Source organism: Pleurodeles waltl, chromosome 5, assembly GCF_031143425.1.
Source record: "Pleurodeles waltl isolate 20211129_DDA chromosome 5, aPleWal1.hap1.20221129, whole genome shotgun sequence".
NCBI classification, from domain to species: domain Eukaryota; kingdom Metazoa; phylum Chordata; class Amphibia; order Caudata; family Salamandridae; genus Pleurodeles; species Pleurodeles waltl.
This window is the reverse complement of record NC_090444.1, coordinates 889,617,093-889,630,911: the sequence shown is the minus strand read 5'-3', so window position 1 is coordinate 889,630,911 and position 13,819 is coordinate 889,617,093. Positions and strand designations below refer to the sequence as shown.

The 13,819-nt window shown below is 45.7% G+C and overlaps 1 protein-coding gene across 1 annotated transcript in view; it reads right to left on the bottom strand.

Annotated features, from left to right (window-relative positions):
• Positions 1–13,819, bottom strand: part of PSEN2 (presenilin 2) — a 354,458-nt gene that overhangs the window by 51,851 nt on the left and 288,788 nt on the right. The window lies entirely within an intron of this gene.

Below are 13,819 nucleotides of genomic sequence, written 5' to 3'. Positions count from 1 at the left end.
CAGTAACAGTACCAATAACACATTAAACTCACTACAGGCAGCCAAAGAAGGACAGCGGAATATAGGTAGCCTGTACGAAGTTTCAGAAACACCAGAGAAGAGACATATTGCAAATATTATGCTATCACATATTTCTTTTCATTTTAGTTGTAAACATATAGCACTACATATGTGTGTTCATCCACCACCCCTACGCACAGCTCCTCCTCAAGTTGGTTTCCTTCCTTGCAGTCGTCAAAGTTTATGTAAGCAACGTTCTAGGGCATTTTGTGTTCGTTTAATTTATATTTTTGTCTAATTCCTCTTAGTCTTGCCTCTCTTACATGATAGCATAGAAGTGCATCTTCTCTAACTGAATAGATCAAAGTAGTTTTTACCTGATGTTTTCAAATTAATAAGGACGGTGCTCACTTTATGAGGGGCGAACCAGTCAGATACCACATTTTGGTAAGTACATTTTCACCATTACAATATTTTATTAATCTTCTTTAAAAGAGGTGGATGTTGCAATGCAAGGCAAGAAGTTATAATAATATTGGCAGCAGCAAGCTGTGTTCACTCCGGGGAACATGACGGCCGTGTAGCTCCGCGGTCGGGGAGCTTCCGGTTTCCAGCTGGCGCGCGCGCAGCTGGATACGCCAGCGCTACGCACGAACGAACACGAACGCTGTGAGGCCCTGCTGATGAGCCTTCCTCGTGGTCCTAGCCCCCAGCGTGTTGCTGGGTGGTCCGGGGACGCGAATCATCGCATTGAGACGCCGAGGTTCGACGCCTCGAGTATCAAACCCTGGGCAGAGGCTGCTCGGGTTCTACACCAGGGGAGACGTGGGCTTGCTCTCTGCCACTTCCAGGGGCTCCACATCGCAACGGTTCTCTGCACTTTGACGAGTAAGGTGGGAAAGAGAACCCAGCTTTGCAGCCAGATCAACCTGGCTAGTACGGTAGGAGATAAGTTGTTTATGATGCCAGTGAAGTTAAGGGCCCGGGGAGCGAGTAGAGGCCCACCACTGGTGTGGAAGCAGCAGCAGCATTCTACCGGGGAGGGTAGTGTGCCCCCTCGTGAGGGTGCTACTGGAGCTTCAACAGCACTTGGCCAGGAGGGGCTCTGTAAAAATAAAAAATAAAAAAAACAACAAGGGAAGGGGGATATAAAAACTAAAAAAGGGAGTTCCTTGGCACCCCCGCAGTCAGAAGCCAAATTACTGAGCAGGCACAGCAATAAACCGGCCCGACAGGAAGACTCCCAGGAAAATTCTTGTTTACTTTGGTACTTATATTATTAAGGAGAAAATCCTATCAGAGGACCTAAAGGCGGGTAGATTCTCAATGGGCGATTGGTCGCTTAGGATACGTTCAGATATTTCTAAAGTAATGCTTGACAGGCAGTGGGAGCTGGGGAAGTATATGCAGGAGCTCAAGTCTCTTGGTGCCACGGTTCAAATGAGATTTCCTGCATTTCTGAAGATTATGTGGAATAACACTATGTTTAATATCAGAGACCCCACAGTTGTTCAAGCTTTACTTGAAAAGATGAAGTCTTCGCGTTGATGGCTTACTCTTTTGGTTTGCTTTATTGACAAGTCGGCCGGAAACCAAGCTCACATGGGTGGTTGTAGTCACCTAATTAGAAGGCAACTGGGGGTTCCCGTGGGTGGATGGGGTTTACTGGTTTTGTAGGTTGATGGGTCGTTTGCACTAGGTATGTTGTATAGGGGGGGCAGGGAAATATGCATTTGTTCGAAAAAGTCCTCAAGAGTGTGGTGGGCGGCTATGTGAGGGATTTTTGCTATTTTTTACGCTCACTGCCTTTTTTTTATTTGGCCCCTTTTTGATCAATGGCTAGTCGAAACAAGGTGTTGATGAAATTCTTATCTTGGAACGTTAACGGCCTGCGGGCTCCGGGGAGGAGGAGAATTTTTGAGTTTTTAAAAGGGATAAAAGAGGAGGTGATTATTTTACAGGAAACTCACCTACTAGAATCAGAATGGAAAGAGTATCTTAAACATTTGAATTGGGTGGGTTTCTGTGCGTGTACTAATCAATCTTGTGTTGTGAAGGGGGTGGCAATTCTCATTAAGAAGTCGGTTACCATGAAAGTTGCAAATGTTAAAAAGGATCCTAAAGGTAGGTGGTTGGTTGTGGAGGCCGCCCTATATGGGGTTTGGTTTACCATTGCTGGGTACTATGGGCCTAATACTGACAACCCCTTACCATTTCAAGATCTTTATAGCCATCTTGTACCCGATTTTTGTTGGTGGGGACTTCAACATTTTATTAGACCTGTCAACACCAGGACAGTGCGCGCTCTACGGGCATCTAGAATGCAAAAACCCAACACTCGCAAGATAATGTAATTTATGCATTGTGATGATATGTTATTGTTTAACCTTTTGCATTGCAGAATTCCATCCAAAAGATTCATTTTTAAGGTGCTTATAAATACTGTACATTTGCAATGTATTGCTGCAGACATTCAGAGTGTGTTAGGGTGTGGTCCCTTTCCAGGGCCTTCTGGAGACTTGCCCTGCAACATGCCTGGGCGTGGTTCTAGGCTGGGCCAAGACTCTATAAAAGAGAGTCAGCCGAACTTCCAGTGCTCACTATTCAGAGGTCCCGGTGCAGAGCAGCAGCTTCTTCCTGAGCTCCTGTCCCGGCGGCCTATTTGGATTTTCCAGTCTTCTGCAGTCATCTCTCATTGGTGATCACTGTTTCCAGGCGGTAAGACGGTGTTTGGACATTTCCCAACACCGTAATTGAGAATTTTCATATCCTTGATTTTAATTCTTATATGAATAACAGATTACTTGTGTGCTGCCATTTTTTGTGACATTTGTATGGTGGTTTGCAAATAGGGAGGACGCGCAATTTATTCCATAAAGATTTGACTTCGTTATTACATTGTTGTTCATTGCGCGCTGATATTTTTTGACATTTACATGATGTTTTACGAGTTGGCAAGACGTGCAACTCGTTTCATGAGCATTTAACTTTGTTTTTCATTGCGCTCACACTACCTTTTCTTGACATTTACATGGTGGCATTCGAATCGGCGAAACGCGCGATTCACTTCTCGTGTGTAATTCATGCTGTTCATTGTGCGCTACCATTTTCTGGCATTTACATGGTGGCATTCGAATCGGCAACACGCGCGATTCTTTCCTTGAGTGTTTTTTCATGTTATTCATTGTGCGCTACCATTTCTTGGCATTTGCATGGTGGCATTTGAATCGACAAGACGCGCAATTCTTTCCCTGAGTGCTTTTCATGTTGTTCATTGTGCGCTACCATTTCTTGGCATTTGTATGGTGGCATTTGAATCGTCAAGACGCGCAATTCTTTCCTCGTGTATAAATAATGTAAATTACTGTGCGCTATTATTCTAAGACATTTTCTTGGTAGCATTTCAAGTTGACACGTTGCGTGATTTATTCCTTGAATCTACGTTGTGTGATTTCATGGTGCACAATCCTTTATGGTGTTTAATACTCATATAAAAATCTGCAATGTGCGCAATTCACTTCCCAATGTTTTTTCTGAGATGAACACAACAATACCAGAGTTCTAGATGTAATGCTGTGTGTTCCTGATATATATTCTTAAAAGGAGATTCATATGGTTGTTTAGAAATTGCTCAGAGTGTTTCCTGATTCTCATGCTAAAGAAAGTACTTGAATCTGAAAGTCCTATTTAACTTTTCCTGTTTCCTCCTCAGGCATTCGATCATCTAAAGCCTAGTCAGTTTTAGGACTATTCTAGGGTTGTTCATGTTTTTCGGAAAAGACGAAGTTTAGAGTTGTAGCATGGTACTGATTTCATGAGATGTAATTTTGATGTTGTGTTTTAACCTTTTGCTTCCTACAGGTCTCCTTCCCAGCTGTTCCCGTCCTAATCCCATTTACCCCACTTGGATTCTCTTAGACTCTGTGATAAATCTAATCAGAGTATTGGAGCTGTCTTGTGGTGGAAGTGTTGGGAACGTGCACAGACCCCGAGGATCTGGTGACTCTGACAAGACCCAACTTTAGATAAATCTACCTTAAGACCCACTGTGAATTCACCCAAAACTCAGTTGTGTATAAAACAAGGAATGCTAGATCTTGGTCTGATAGACATTTGGCATCAGAAAGGTGAGGGAGGTCTGCAGTTTACATTTAATAATAAAAAGTATGGTCATTACTCCAGGATTGATTTATTTTTATTACAGAAACAGTTGAGGGATATGGTGAGATCAGTAACTCATGCTCCGGCACATCTCTCGGACCACTCAGCTGTAAGAGCGCAGGTTTTTCTTAATATTTTACCATCTATTCCTAGGTGGACAGTTAATCGTGCTCTCTTTTTGGACACATTGATAGTAGAGGGCCTGAGGAGGGACATTAGAGAATTCTTTTTAACTTAATTACCGATCTACTACACTGCAGAGACAGTGGGATGCTTATAAAGCATTTATAAGAGGCAGGCTTGTGGCTCCGGCCACTTGTTATTATAGGGAAGATACAAATCAGCTTGAGCAACTTGAGCTTCGGGTCGCCTCCTTGCAGGAGGCCACCCTAAGAGTTGAAAAGAGCCAGTTGGGCTCTTTGAATGCTCAGTTGGAGATGGCTAGAATGGAATTGGGGCTATATCTTGAGAAGAAAATTAGAAGGTCGTGGGATTGCAGTAGGTTTGCTCATTAGGAGTATGCGGAAGGTTGTGGGAAGCTTTTAGCTTGGAAGACCAAACCAGATCGCTCTAGGAATTTTGTCTCTTCCATTAGATCAGAGACTACTGGAGCCCTATCTACAACTGAAGTTGAGATAGAGGAGGCTTTTATAGGTTTCTTCCAGAATCTCTATACTGAAGACCTGCATTTTTCCGAATCGTCGGCAAGAGCTTATTTGGATGTCCTTCATCTCCATCAGTTATCAGATGAGGATCAGAAACAATTGGTTAGGGAGATAGATTGTGAGGAGGTGCAGGCAGCAATTCGGAATTTAAAGAAGGCAAAGCCTCCAGGCCCTGATGGCCTGCCTAACGAATTATATGGCAACTTATGTGAGGAGTTAATTCCAATCCTGACAGACTTGTTTAATCTTCTTTTACAGGAAGGGGCTGTTATGCCCAAATCTTGGGATGAGGCGGTTATAAGTCTCCTTCTGAAGCCAGGGAAAGATCCAGCCTCTTGCAGCTCGTATAGGCCAATTTCCCTGTTCAACTCGGATTATAAGCTTTATACCCATATTTTGTCTAAAAGGCTTCAGGAGGTGATTTGCAAATTGATACACCCGGATCAGAAGGGATTTGTTAGAGGTAGACAGCTGCATGTGCTAACTCATGATCTGTTGGGTGCGGCGGACCTGGCGGTCTCTGAAAAGGTTCCATTATTGGTCCTCACCTTTGACGCGGCCAAAGCTTTTGATCGCATCAACTGGCGCTTTTTGCAATGCGTTATGGAGGGTTTTAAGTTGGGCTCCAAATTCATTGGGGCTATTCAGGCCATATATAAGGACCCATTCGCTGGTATCTTGATAAAAGATAGGCTTTCTTCTAGATTTAGGATTGAGAGAGGGACGCGTCAGGGTTGCCCGCTGTCTACCATTCTTTTTGACTTATATATTGAGCCTTTGGCTGCGACAATTAGGGCAGACACTGATATACCCCTTTTTAACTGTTTGGGTTGGGGAAAAAAAAGTAGCTTTGTATGCGGACGACCTTATGATTTACACTGGTCATTTGACACATGTTTTTCCCAGAATTTTACAATGCTTAAAGGACTTTGGTGAATTGTCAGGCTATTCTGTTAACCCTGAGAAAACTGAAATAATGTGTTGGAATACCACTTATAATAGCCCTTTAGTCAAGCAGCAGATTAGGTATTTGGGAGTTCAAGTCATTTCTGACCTGAACGATTTAGCGAGGCTTAACTTTGAAAAGCTTTGTAAGGAGACTCGCGCTTTGCTTGAGATCTGGGCAGGGCTTCCTCTATCTTTTATAGGAAGAGTTAACATCCTTAAAATGATCGTCCTTCCCAAATTTACCTTTCTGTTCAATGCTATCCCTCTGGAATTCAAGAAGAGTTGGTTTAAAAAGATACAAGCAGACCTAACTTCGTTTGTATGGTCCTCCAGAGGGGTTAGGATTGCTTGGCAAAAGTTGTGTAGGCTTAAGGGAAAAGGGGGGATTGCTGCTCCAGACTTTTATAAATATTATTTGGCTTTTCATCTGAAGAATGTTTGGATCCTACTTCGTGACAGTTCTGAATATACCTCCTTGTGGGGCGCAATGACTCAAGAGTTTCCAGCGGCCGGGAGTTTTTTCTTGTATAAGTTTGGTCATCCTAAATTTAAAAAAGAAATAGTTTGAAGCTTCTTAAGGATGCTGCTAGAGTCTGGTGGCAGGCTCGACAAGTATTAGGTATCCATTATTACAGTTTTTGGGCCCCGATTTGGGAATCTCCGGGTACTCCCGAGTTTCTTTTAGATAAATTAGCTGTTCCATTAAAGGGTGGAATGAGATGGGGACAAATTCTGGAGGAGTCCAGGTTGGTGTCTTGGTTTAGACTCGGGGAGCTAACGGACTATAGGCTTTCCAAATTTAAATATCTGCAGTTACTGAGTTGGGTGGCTTCCCTTAAAGAGGAGGGGGGTCTCAAGAACTACTGGGAGGAGAGACTATTAACAGGTTTGGTTCGTAAAGAAATTTCTGTTTGGTATCAGGCGTTACTTGAAGCCTCAGATTCAGAGGTTTCCCTTCCAGAGAAGAAATGGGGAAGTGTCTTGCCAGCCCTAGATATAGCGCATATTTGGGAGTCTTCATTTACCATGCTTTGGTCGGTAACTAGATCAGTTGCTCTGCAGAAGAATCATTTTTTCACAATACACAGGGTTTACTGGTCACCCCAGAGGATAACCGCTTTGGGGAAAGTAGAAAAGAAGTGTCCACGCTGTGCGGAGCCCAATGCTGATGACAAACATATGTTTTGGAGTTGTCCTAATCTCTTTTCTTTTTGGACCTTGATTAATGGTTTTCTTAAGCAGGTCATTAGCACTGATGTGGAAGTGACCCCCGTATTAGTGTTTTTTGGGTTTCTCCAGGTACTTCATGGGACTCCAAGCTGTCCAGGTCATATAAGGGTATGATGTTTTTATAGATGTTGCTGACCAGAAGACAAATATGCTTAAAATGGATTAAGCCTCTGAACATACGTGATTAGTTTGCATCTGTTATTTATTTTTGTGGTTTGGAACATATTGGCCCGCTGGGTAACAGAGATGAACTTTGGGTCATTTGGGAGAACGTTTTGCAAATTGTTACCCCAGATTTATAGTCCAATGATTATTACCACCTCCTCATGTCCTCTTCCTTGCCACCCTCCCCTCTCTGGGCAGGTTGTTGGTTGGGGCTGGTGAGGTCAAGAGTTTTGGTTTTGTCTGGGAGAGGTGAATAGTTGCGTCTGCCCAGGCTTGATCCGTTTATATTGGATCACCTCACTAGACGCATGTTGATGACCCTCACGTAGCAAGGTGGGATTTTTATTTTCTATGAGGACGAAAAAAAAAAGAAAATTATAATATTATTATTGATTTATCCCTATACCTTAAACAATGTCCCTTCACTCTTCTGATGGGGCTGCTTGATGTGCTAACAGCCTTACCGGTAAATAACCCAGCAAAAGGGGACATGTTAGGTGATCCCCCTGCTGGACCCTACGTGTAGCAACCCAAGGACGACTCCACAATCAAATGGGATATAGAGAGCTTTGACACTGCTCAAAGCCTGCCTCAGGTCTCCTACAGCTAGCAAAACTAACGCAAGCATTTGAGATCATGTAAATTCAAAACGAAAAATAAATTAATAATACCTTTGTGCACTCAAAACATTCTCTATGTCAACAAGGGGACTCTTACATATTGATGTTATGTATGTGAACAACTGGTCACAAATCAGACCTTAGGAAGAAAAACAAAGCTAATTTTACGGCTTTCCCATCACAGTGAGCAGCTTATGCTTCTTTTTATTTTCCCAACTTGCTTGGGTTACCACAGACACAACAGAATCAGGGGAAGGACAGGTGGTGCCCTGCTGCCTATCCTGGGTGTCCAGAGACATGTAGGAGACAGCTGAATGTGGCTGACAAACAACCTCCTCCCCTTTCAGATCAAACACTCTAACAGTCCCTATTCCCGTAGCTCCTAGAGTATACAGCACACATCTGAGAAACTTGTATCCTCTATGCACCCATAAGTAGGTATCTGCTAATAAGCCGTCATGAGTATGGTGCCATAGTGGTACCAGCCCTTAATTAGGCTTAGAGCCATGCATTCAGGCACTTGGTGGAAAATCAGTGAGGAGTTAGGGGTGGATAGCAAACTTAAGAATCAATTATATTGGAACAGTAGTTCAACCTGGAAGGGTGCATGACAGCATGTTTTTTTTTTTATTTGTGTCATGTCTATGACTGACAAGGGACACAAGGAAATTGTGTGCAATTCCCCATTTAGTCCTCTCCCTGCACAAATAATGCACAACATCAGGTTACGTGTGATAGAGAAGTTTACTCATGGGGAAGCCAGACAAACATATATTTGTGGATAGGGTAGTTATTAATAACAGAGAGCTTTATATTTCAGGATTCCAAGAGACATCAAAGATAGCATCAGAGGCAACTCAAGATGGGTGGTGGGGTGGCTAGCAATGAATGGTGTGAGACGGAGTCCCAAGAGATCTGGTGTGATGGGTCCCATCCAAACCTATCCTGGACAAGATTTAAAGAAAATAAGGAGAGGTGCCGGTCCCCAACTTCCTCAGGCATGCATAGAGGACTCAGCCATGATTACAGCTGCGTTTGGGGATGAGAAACCTGTCCCATAGGCCGGCGGGACTGTCGCCTGCAATCTCCTAACATGGCGCCCGCTATGTGACACCAATCTCGGCGCTGCCCTAAATGGCCCTTACAGCCCACCCTCTCTGACCAGGGGCTGGAGTGGAATTGAGCTCCACTGGGACCACGGGAGAGAGGCTCTGATCCGCTGAACAACACTACCCCTGTGGTGTGTCCTGTAATCCTGAACTGCACGGGGACCTTGAAGTTGGGCCTATTAACTCAGTGGTGTGGCAGGAGATCGGGGCAGCCCAGCTAGCCTCTGATGGAGGAGACCTCTATTGCCCATAAGACTGGAGGACTGTGACATGTGGCCTTGCCTGCCTCTGACTGGCGCCTGAGTTAAGCAGAGATTCCCTGGACCTCAGGGGGCCTGCTGAGACCCAATGGACCTGGCTCTAATTTGCCCTGGATCCCCCTCCTTCCACTGTTGTGGCACTGCCGGCGGGGGGCTCTGGGATGCCAGGGGCCATACTGCCAAAGCACGGGCAGAGGCTTCACTCGCCTGGGGCAATCCACCCCCTCCCAATCTCCGAGCGGGCCACCTGAGCTGTAGCATACCTGCAGACCGCGCCTGATGGTTGAAATAACTCTACCGTGGAGCTTGGGACCCTCTTGGAACCAGAGGTGAGGAGGTGGCAGGAGTGGCATGGAGAAGATACTGGATGCCTGTATGGTGGGGCGATGTGTGATGGTGGTGGGCCCACAGCCGCGGTAGGGGCTGGCGGCTACCTGCCCCATGGCCCCCCACTTGTGACTGACTTGGAGGGGGAGCAGCAGTGAGAGTAGAGCCTGAGGTTGCCCAGGGCTGACCCCCTGAAGCTCTTCGGTGACCATTATATTGGGTTTGGCCCAGATGCACAGCGGTGGGCACACGGGCCGTGATCAGCGGTAGGTTGTCCACCGCAAGGTGATCTGCGGAGTCTGGAGATTTGGGCTTCTACTGGGCTGCGGGCCCAATGACCTCTATCCCCCCTACATGACTTTTGAGTGTGGTATTCCGCAAGAGAGGGTGGCTGACTGGAGGCCCTCAACTGGTGCTTGGGGTCCTCAGTCACTGCTCTTGTGGCCCTTGTTGGGAACAAGACTGATCCACAGCTGGAGGTTCACCACTCAGTGATGAGATCACAGGGAGAAGGATGGCCCCTATTCTGGGGGTTAACTGGTGAACCCACTCTTGTGTCCACATCACTCATGAAATTGGGGGGGGGACCTAAAACCCTGACTTCTGACCCCTGTGGAGAACACTCTGACTTGTGATTGATGTTTATGTCCCTCTCCCATTGCCTCTCCTGAAGGGTGGGGAGCTCTCCTTGAAACTGCCCTCGCTCATACCAAACCTGCTATCCTGCCCACTTTTCACTACAAATACCTGAGGATCAATCCCACGATTACTATACTGCATTCTTGATCGTCATGGGTAAGAGCACACGGAAATGGGACATGGACGCAGAAGATCACCCACACCCAGGAGGGGGGTTGGGCCAGTTGGAAAGCACTGTCCGTTCCGACATTAGGGGCTCACCATTAATTACCACATTATTATAGGATATGCTTCAAGCAATCACGGCCTTGCATGAGACTTGGAAACCAAAATTGATACGTTAAGCACCGATTTGGGCCTATTACAAGACCATCATAAAAGCCATGCTACGCGAGTGCCTGCAGTTGAGAGGGGCCTCTCCGAAGTGTCTCCTGCCATTGCCACTGTTGGTGGACGCCTGAACACCATGGAATCCCGCCTAAAAACTCTAGAGGCCTAGACAGAGAAAGCAGAAAATAGGTCTCGCCGTAATAATATTAGAATAGTGAGACTTCTTGAGAAGATCGAAGGGTCTGATATGGTGACATATTTAGCAAGATGGCTCCGAACTGATGTGTCCCCTGAAGGCCTATTAATCTTTTTTGCATTGGAGGGCGCACATCAGGCCTCTCCCTCCGGGAATCCCTCCATGATCGGTGGTGGCGCGCTTACTTTATTTCAAGACCATATTCTGTGGCAAGCTTGGCAGAGGGACCACCTCTCTGTAGAAAACAACAGAATCATGATATTCATGGATTCTCTCATAAGGTCCAGTGCCAGGGCGCCGTCTTCACTGAAGCTAAGAAGAAATTCAGAGAGTTTGGTGTCACCTACTAAATGGAATTCCCAGGACGACTGTGTGTGGTGACCCCTGGGGTTACTCAGCTCTTTCACACACCCCAGAAAACATGGGCATGGATAGAAGAGCAGCCCCAAGCTGGCCCAAGCAGGATATCCCAGGAGAAGTCAAGGGGGTGCCATCTGTGCTCCTACCATCAGAAGAACTGGGGCAGCTCCATGTCCCCTAATGAGGCAGAGGCACAGAATGAATGGAGGAAAGTGGTGGAGGCATTCCTCGGTGGCTCCAGCTCTTATCTGTCCCCTCTGCCCCATGATACGGGGAGGGGGGTTCGGACTCCGATCGCGAGTCCTCTAGCTCTGATCCTTCCAGAGTCATCCAACCAGTGGTCAACCCCCAAAACAGCAGACAAAATTACCTGAACCCTATAATCAGGTTATGGGCCTGAGGGGCAGGGGGAGTGTGACTTTTTGCTCCCATTGGTTGTATTTGAATTAATGTACGCAGTACTGCTACTTATAATCTTTGATGCAATCTCACTGGTGCCTGAGCATCCAGCTTTGGGTACAGCTAGACTACTGTCCCCATGAATTCTTCTTTACATGATTGAAACTAACAGAGTATGGATGGTTAGGCTTCTACTTCCTGTCCTGGGGTGTGGGCTTTGGGTACTGTTTATGTTAATTGTTGTTGGGAAATCTCCTCTGAGTCGGAAACTGTTGACAATGCTATTCACTTTGCACATACACAGAGATCCTGGAAAGCCTTGGTCCCCACTTAGAGAGGGTGCCCAAAGAGTTATTCATCTCTCACATCCTTGGTACACTTATCAGATTACAAGTAAATATCCTGCAAGGTACAGGGCATTCATAATATGACAAAACACTACAAGGTATTCTGCTATTTGAATAGAGGGGGTTAATGAAGCACTACTACAGGAGACACATTTAACGACCAAGAAGGGGGCTGAGCTCCAGCGAAGATGGAAAGAACAAGTTTACTATACAACCTACCTTTGCTAGAAGGGTGCTTATATGGGTTAAAGCGGGGCTCCCATTCTAGCACCTGAAGTCAATAGTGGATCCATAAGGTAGCTATGTACCAGTGGAGGGTAGACTAAATGGGAGGGTCATCACCTTCATAATCCTTTATGGCCCCAAAATTGACCAAAGCGCATTCCTGGCAAAGCTATTGGCTTAATTGTCACCTTTTTTGATTGAGAATGTTATAATTGGGGGTACTTTCAATTGCACTGCGGATCCGGCACTGGACTGCTCCCACACCCTAATAGGAGACCAGTGGTTAATTTGTAAACAAGAAGTGCCAGGGCCCTCGTCAGGAGGGCATGGCAGCTTGCACCATCCATAGCCCCGGCCAGCTCTTCAGATTATAGTACTAACACAACCACTACCCATCACACTTTGAGAATGGCTTGGGTGGCACGAATTAGTGATTATTAATGTGTATTGAATTTAAAAAAACAGCTGTTGGGCTCATAGACAAATTTGGCAGACAGTCCCACAATTTGGCAGACTGTTACAAGCTACGGTGCTAACAATTAAGTGCTGGTTCCAAACACAGGAAACCACCAGCTCAAATTAGTCACTGTACGAGACTCTCCGGTCCATCGCTCTGCTCGAGCATTTAAGGACTGGCAGGATAACTTGGAACTTCAAGACTTCTGGTGTTGCACTAACCCCCACTCTTGAGATTATTCCTTCTTCTTCCCAATTTATGAGTTACATATACGTTTGACAAATTCCTGTGTTCCGCTAAAACTCAACCCCTAATAAAAGAGATGGAATATCTTACCCGCACCATCTCGGATCACAATCAAAATACCTAAATTGGTTCCCACCTGGAGATTAAAGCCTGAATCCTTAGAAGACCTGCTGTTCCAGGAGGTCACTGGGGGAAAATTGGGACCTACTTTACTGATAATGGCGGCTCAGCCTCCTCTCCACAGGTGGAGTGGGACGCATTTAAAGTAATCTTTTGAGGCTACTGACTAGCTGAATCAATGGAGGTTCGATCCACACTTCTTCAAGAAATCATAACTGCAGAGTCATCACTCAGGGATGCAGAATTAGACCCCCCAGAACACCCAGAGTTACAACAGAAATTAATAGACAATAAAGAACAAATGGCATTTCTCACTGAGCACCTCCACTCTTTTGACTATAGAACCTACAAGGAGCGATCACACGCTGAGCAAGACCAGACTGGTCACCTGCTGGCAAGGTTGGCTAATCTAATTAGGGGAGGAACAACAATAGTGGAACTAACTTCGCCTACAGGAGACACTCTCTACGCACCGGCTAACATCAATGCCTATTTCACATCATATTACCATGCTCTTTATAAGAGCAAAGCTCCGCTTGACGACATAGCCCGGACTATGTCCGTCATGGCGGCTGCTCTCCCATGCATTACAGCAGAGGAAGCGGAAGGCTTGGGAACCAATATTACCCTTCCGGAGGTTATTGTGGCAATCTAGGGACTAGCAAGGGGTAAAACCCCAGGATCTGATGGACTGCCAGCAGAGTTTTATGCTACTTATGATACAAAACTGGCCCCTAAATTAGTGAAGCTCTATAATACTGTGAGAGACACTGGAGGTCTACCACAGACTGCCCAGAGGACACTGGTGGTCCCCGTACTAAAACCTGAGAAACCCGCGAACAAAGTTACGGCATATTGGCCACTGTCTATGGTAAAGGTTGATTCTTAAATCCTGAGCAAAATATTGGCCACCTGGTTACTTCCACTCGTGACCAAATTGATTCATCCAGATCAGGAAGGTTTAATTCCAGGATGTAATACTGCAATTAATGTGAGGCCGCTGCTGACAGTCCTG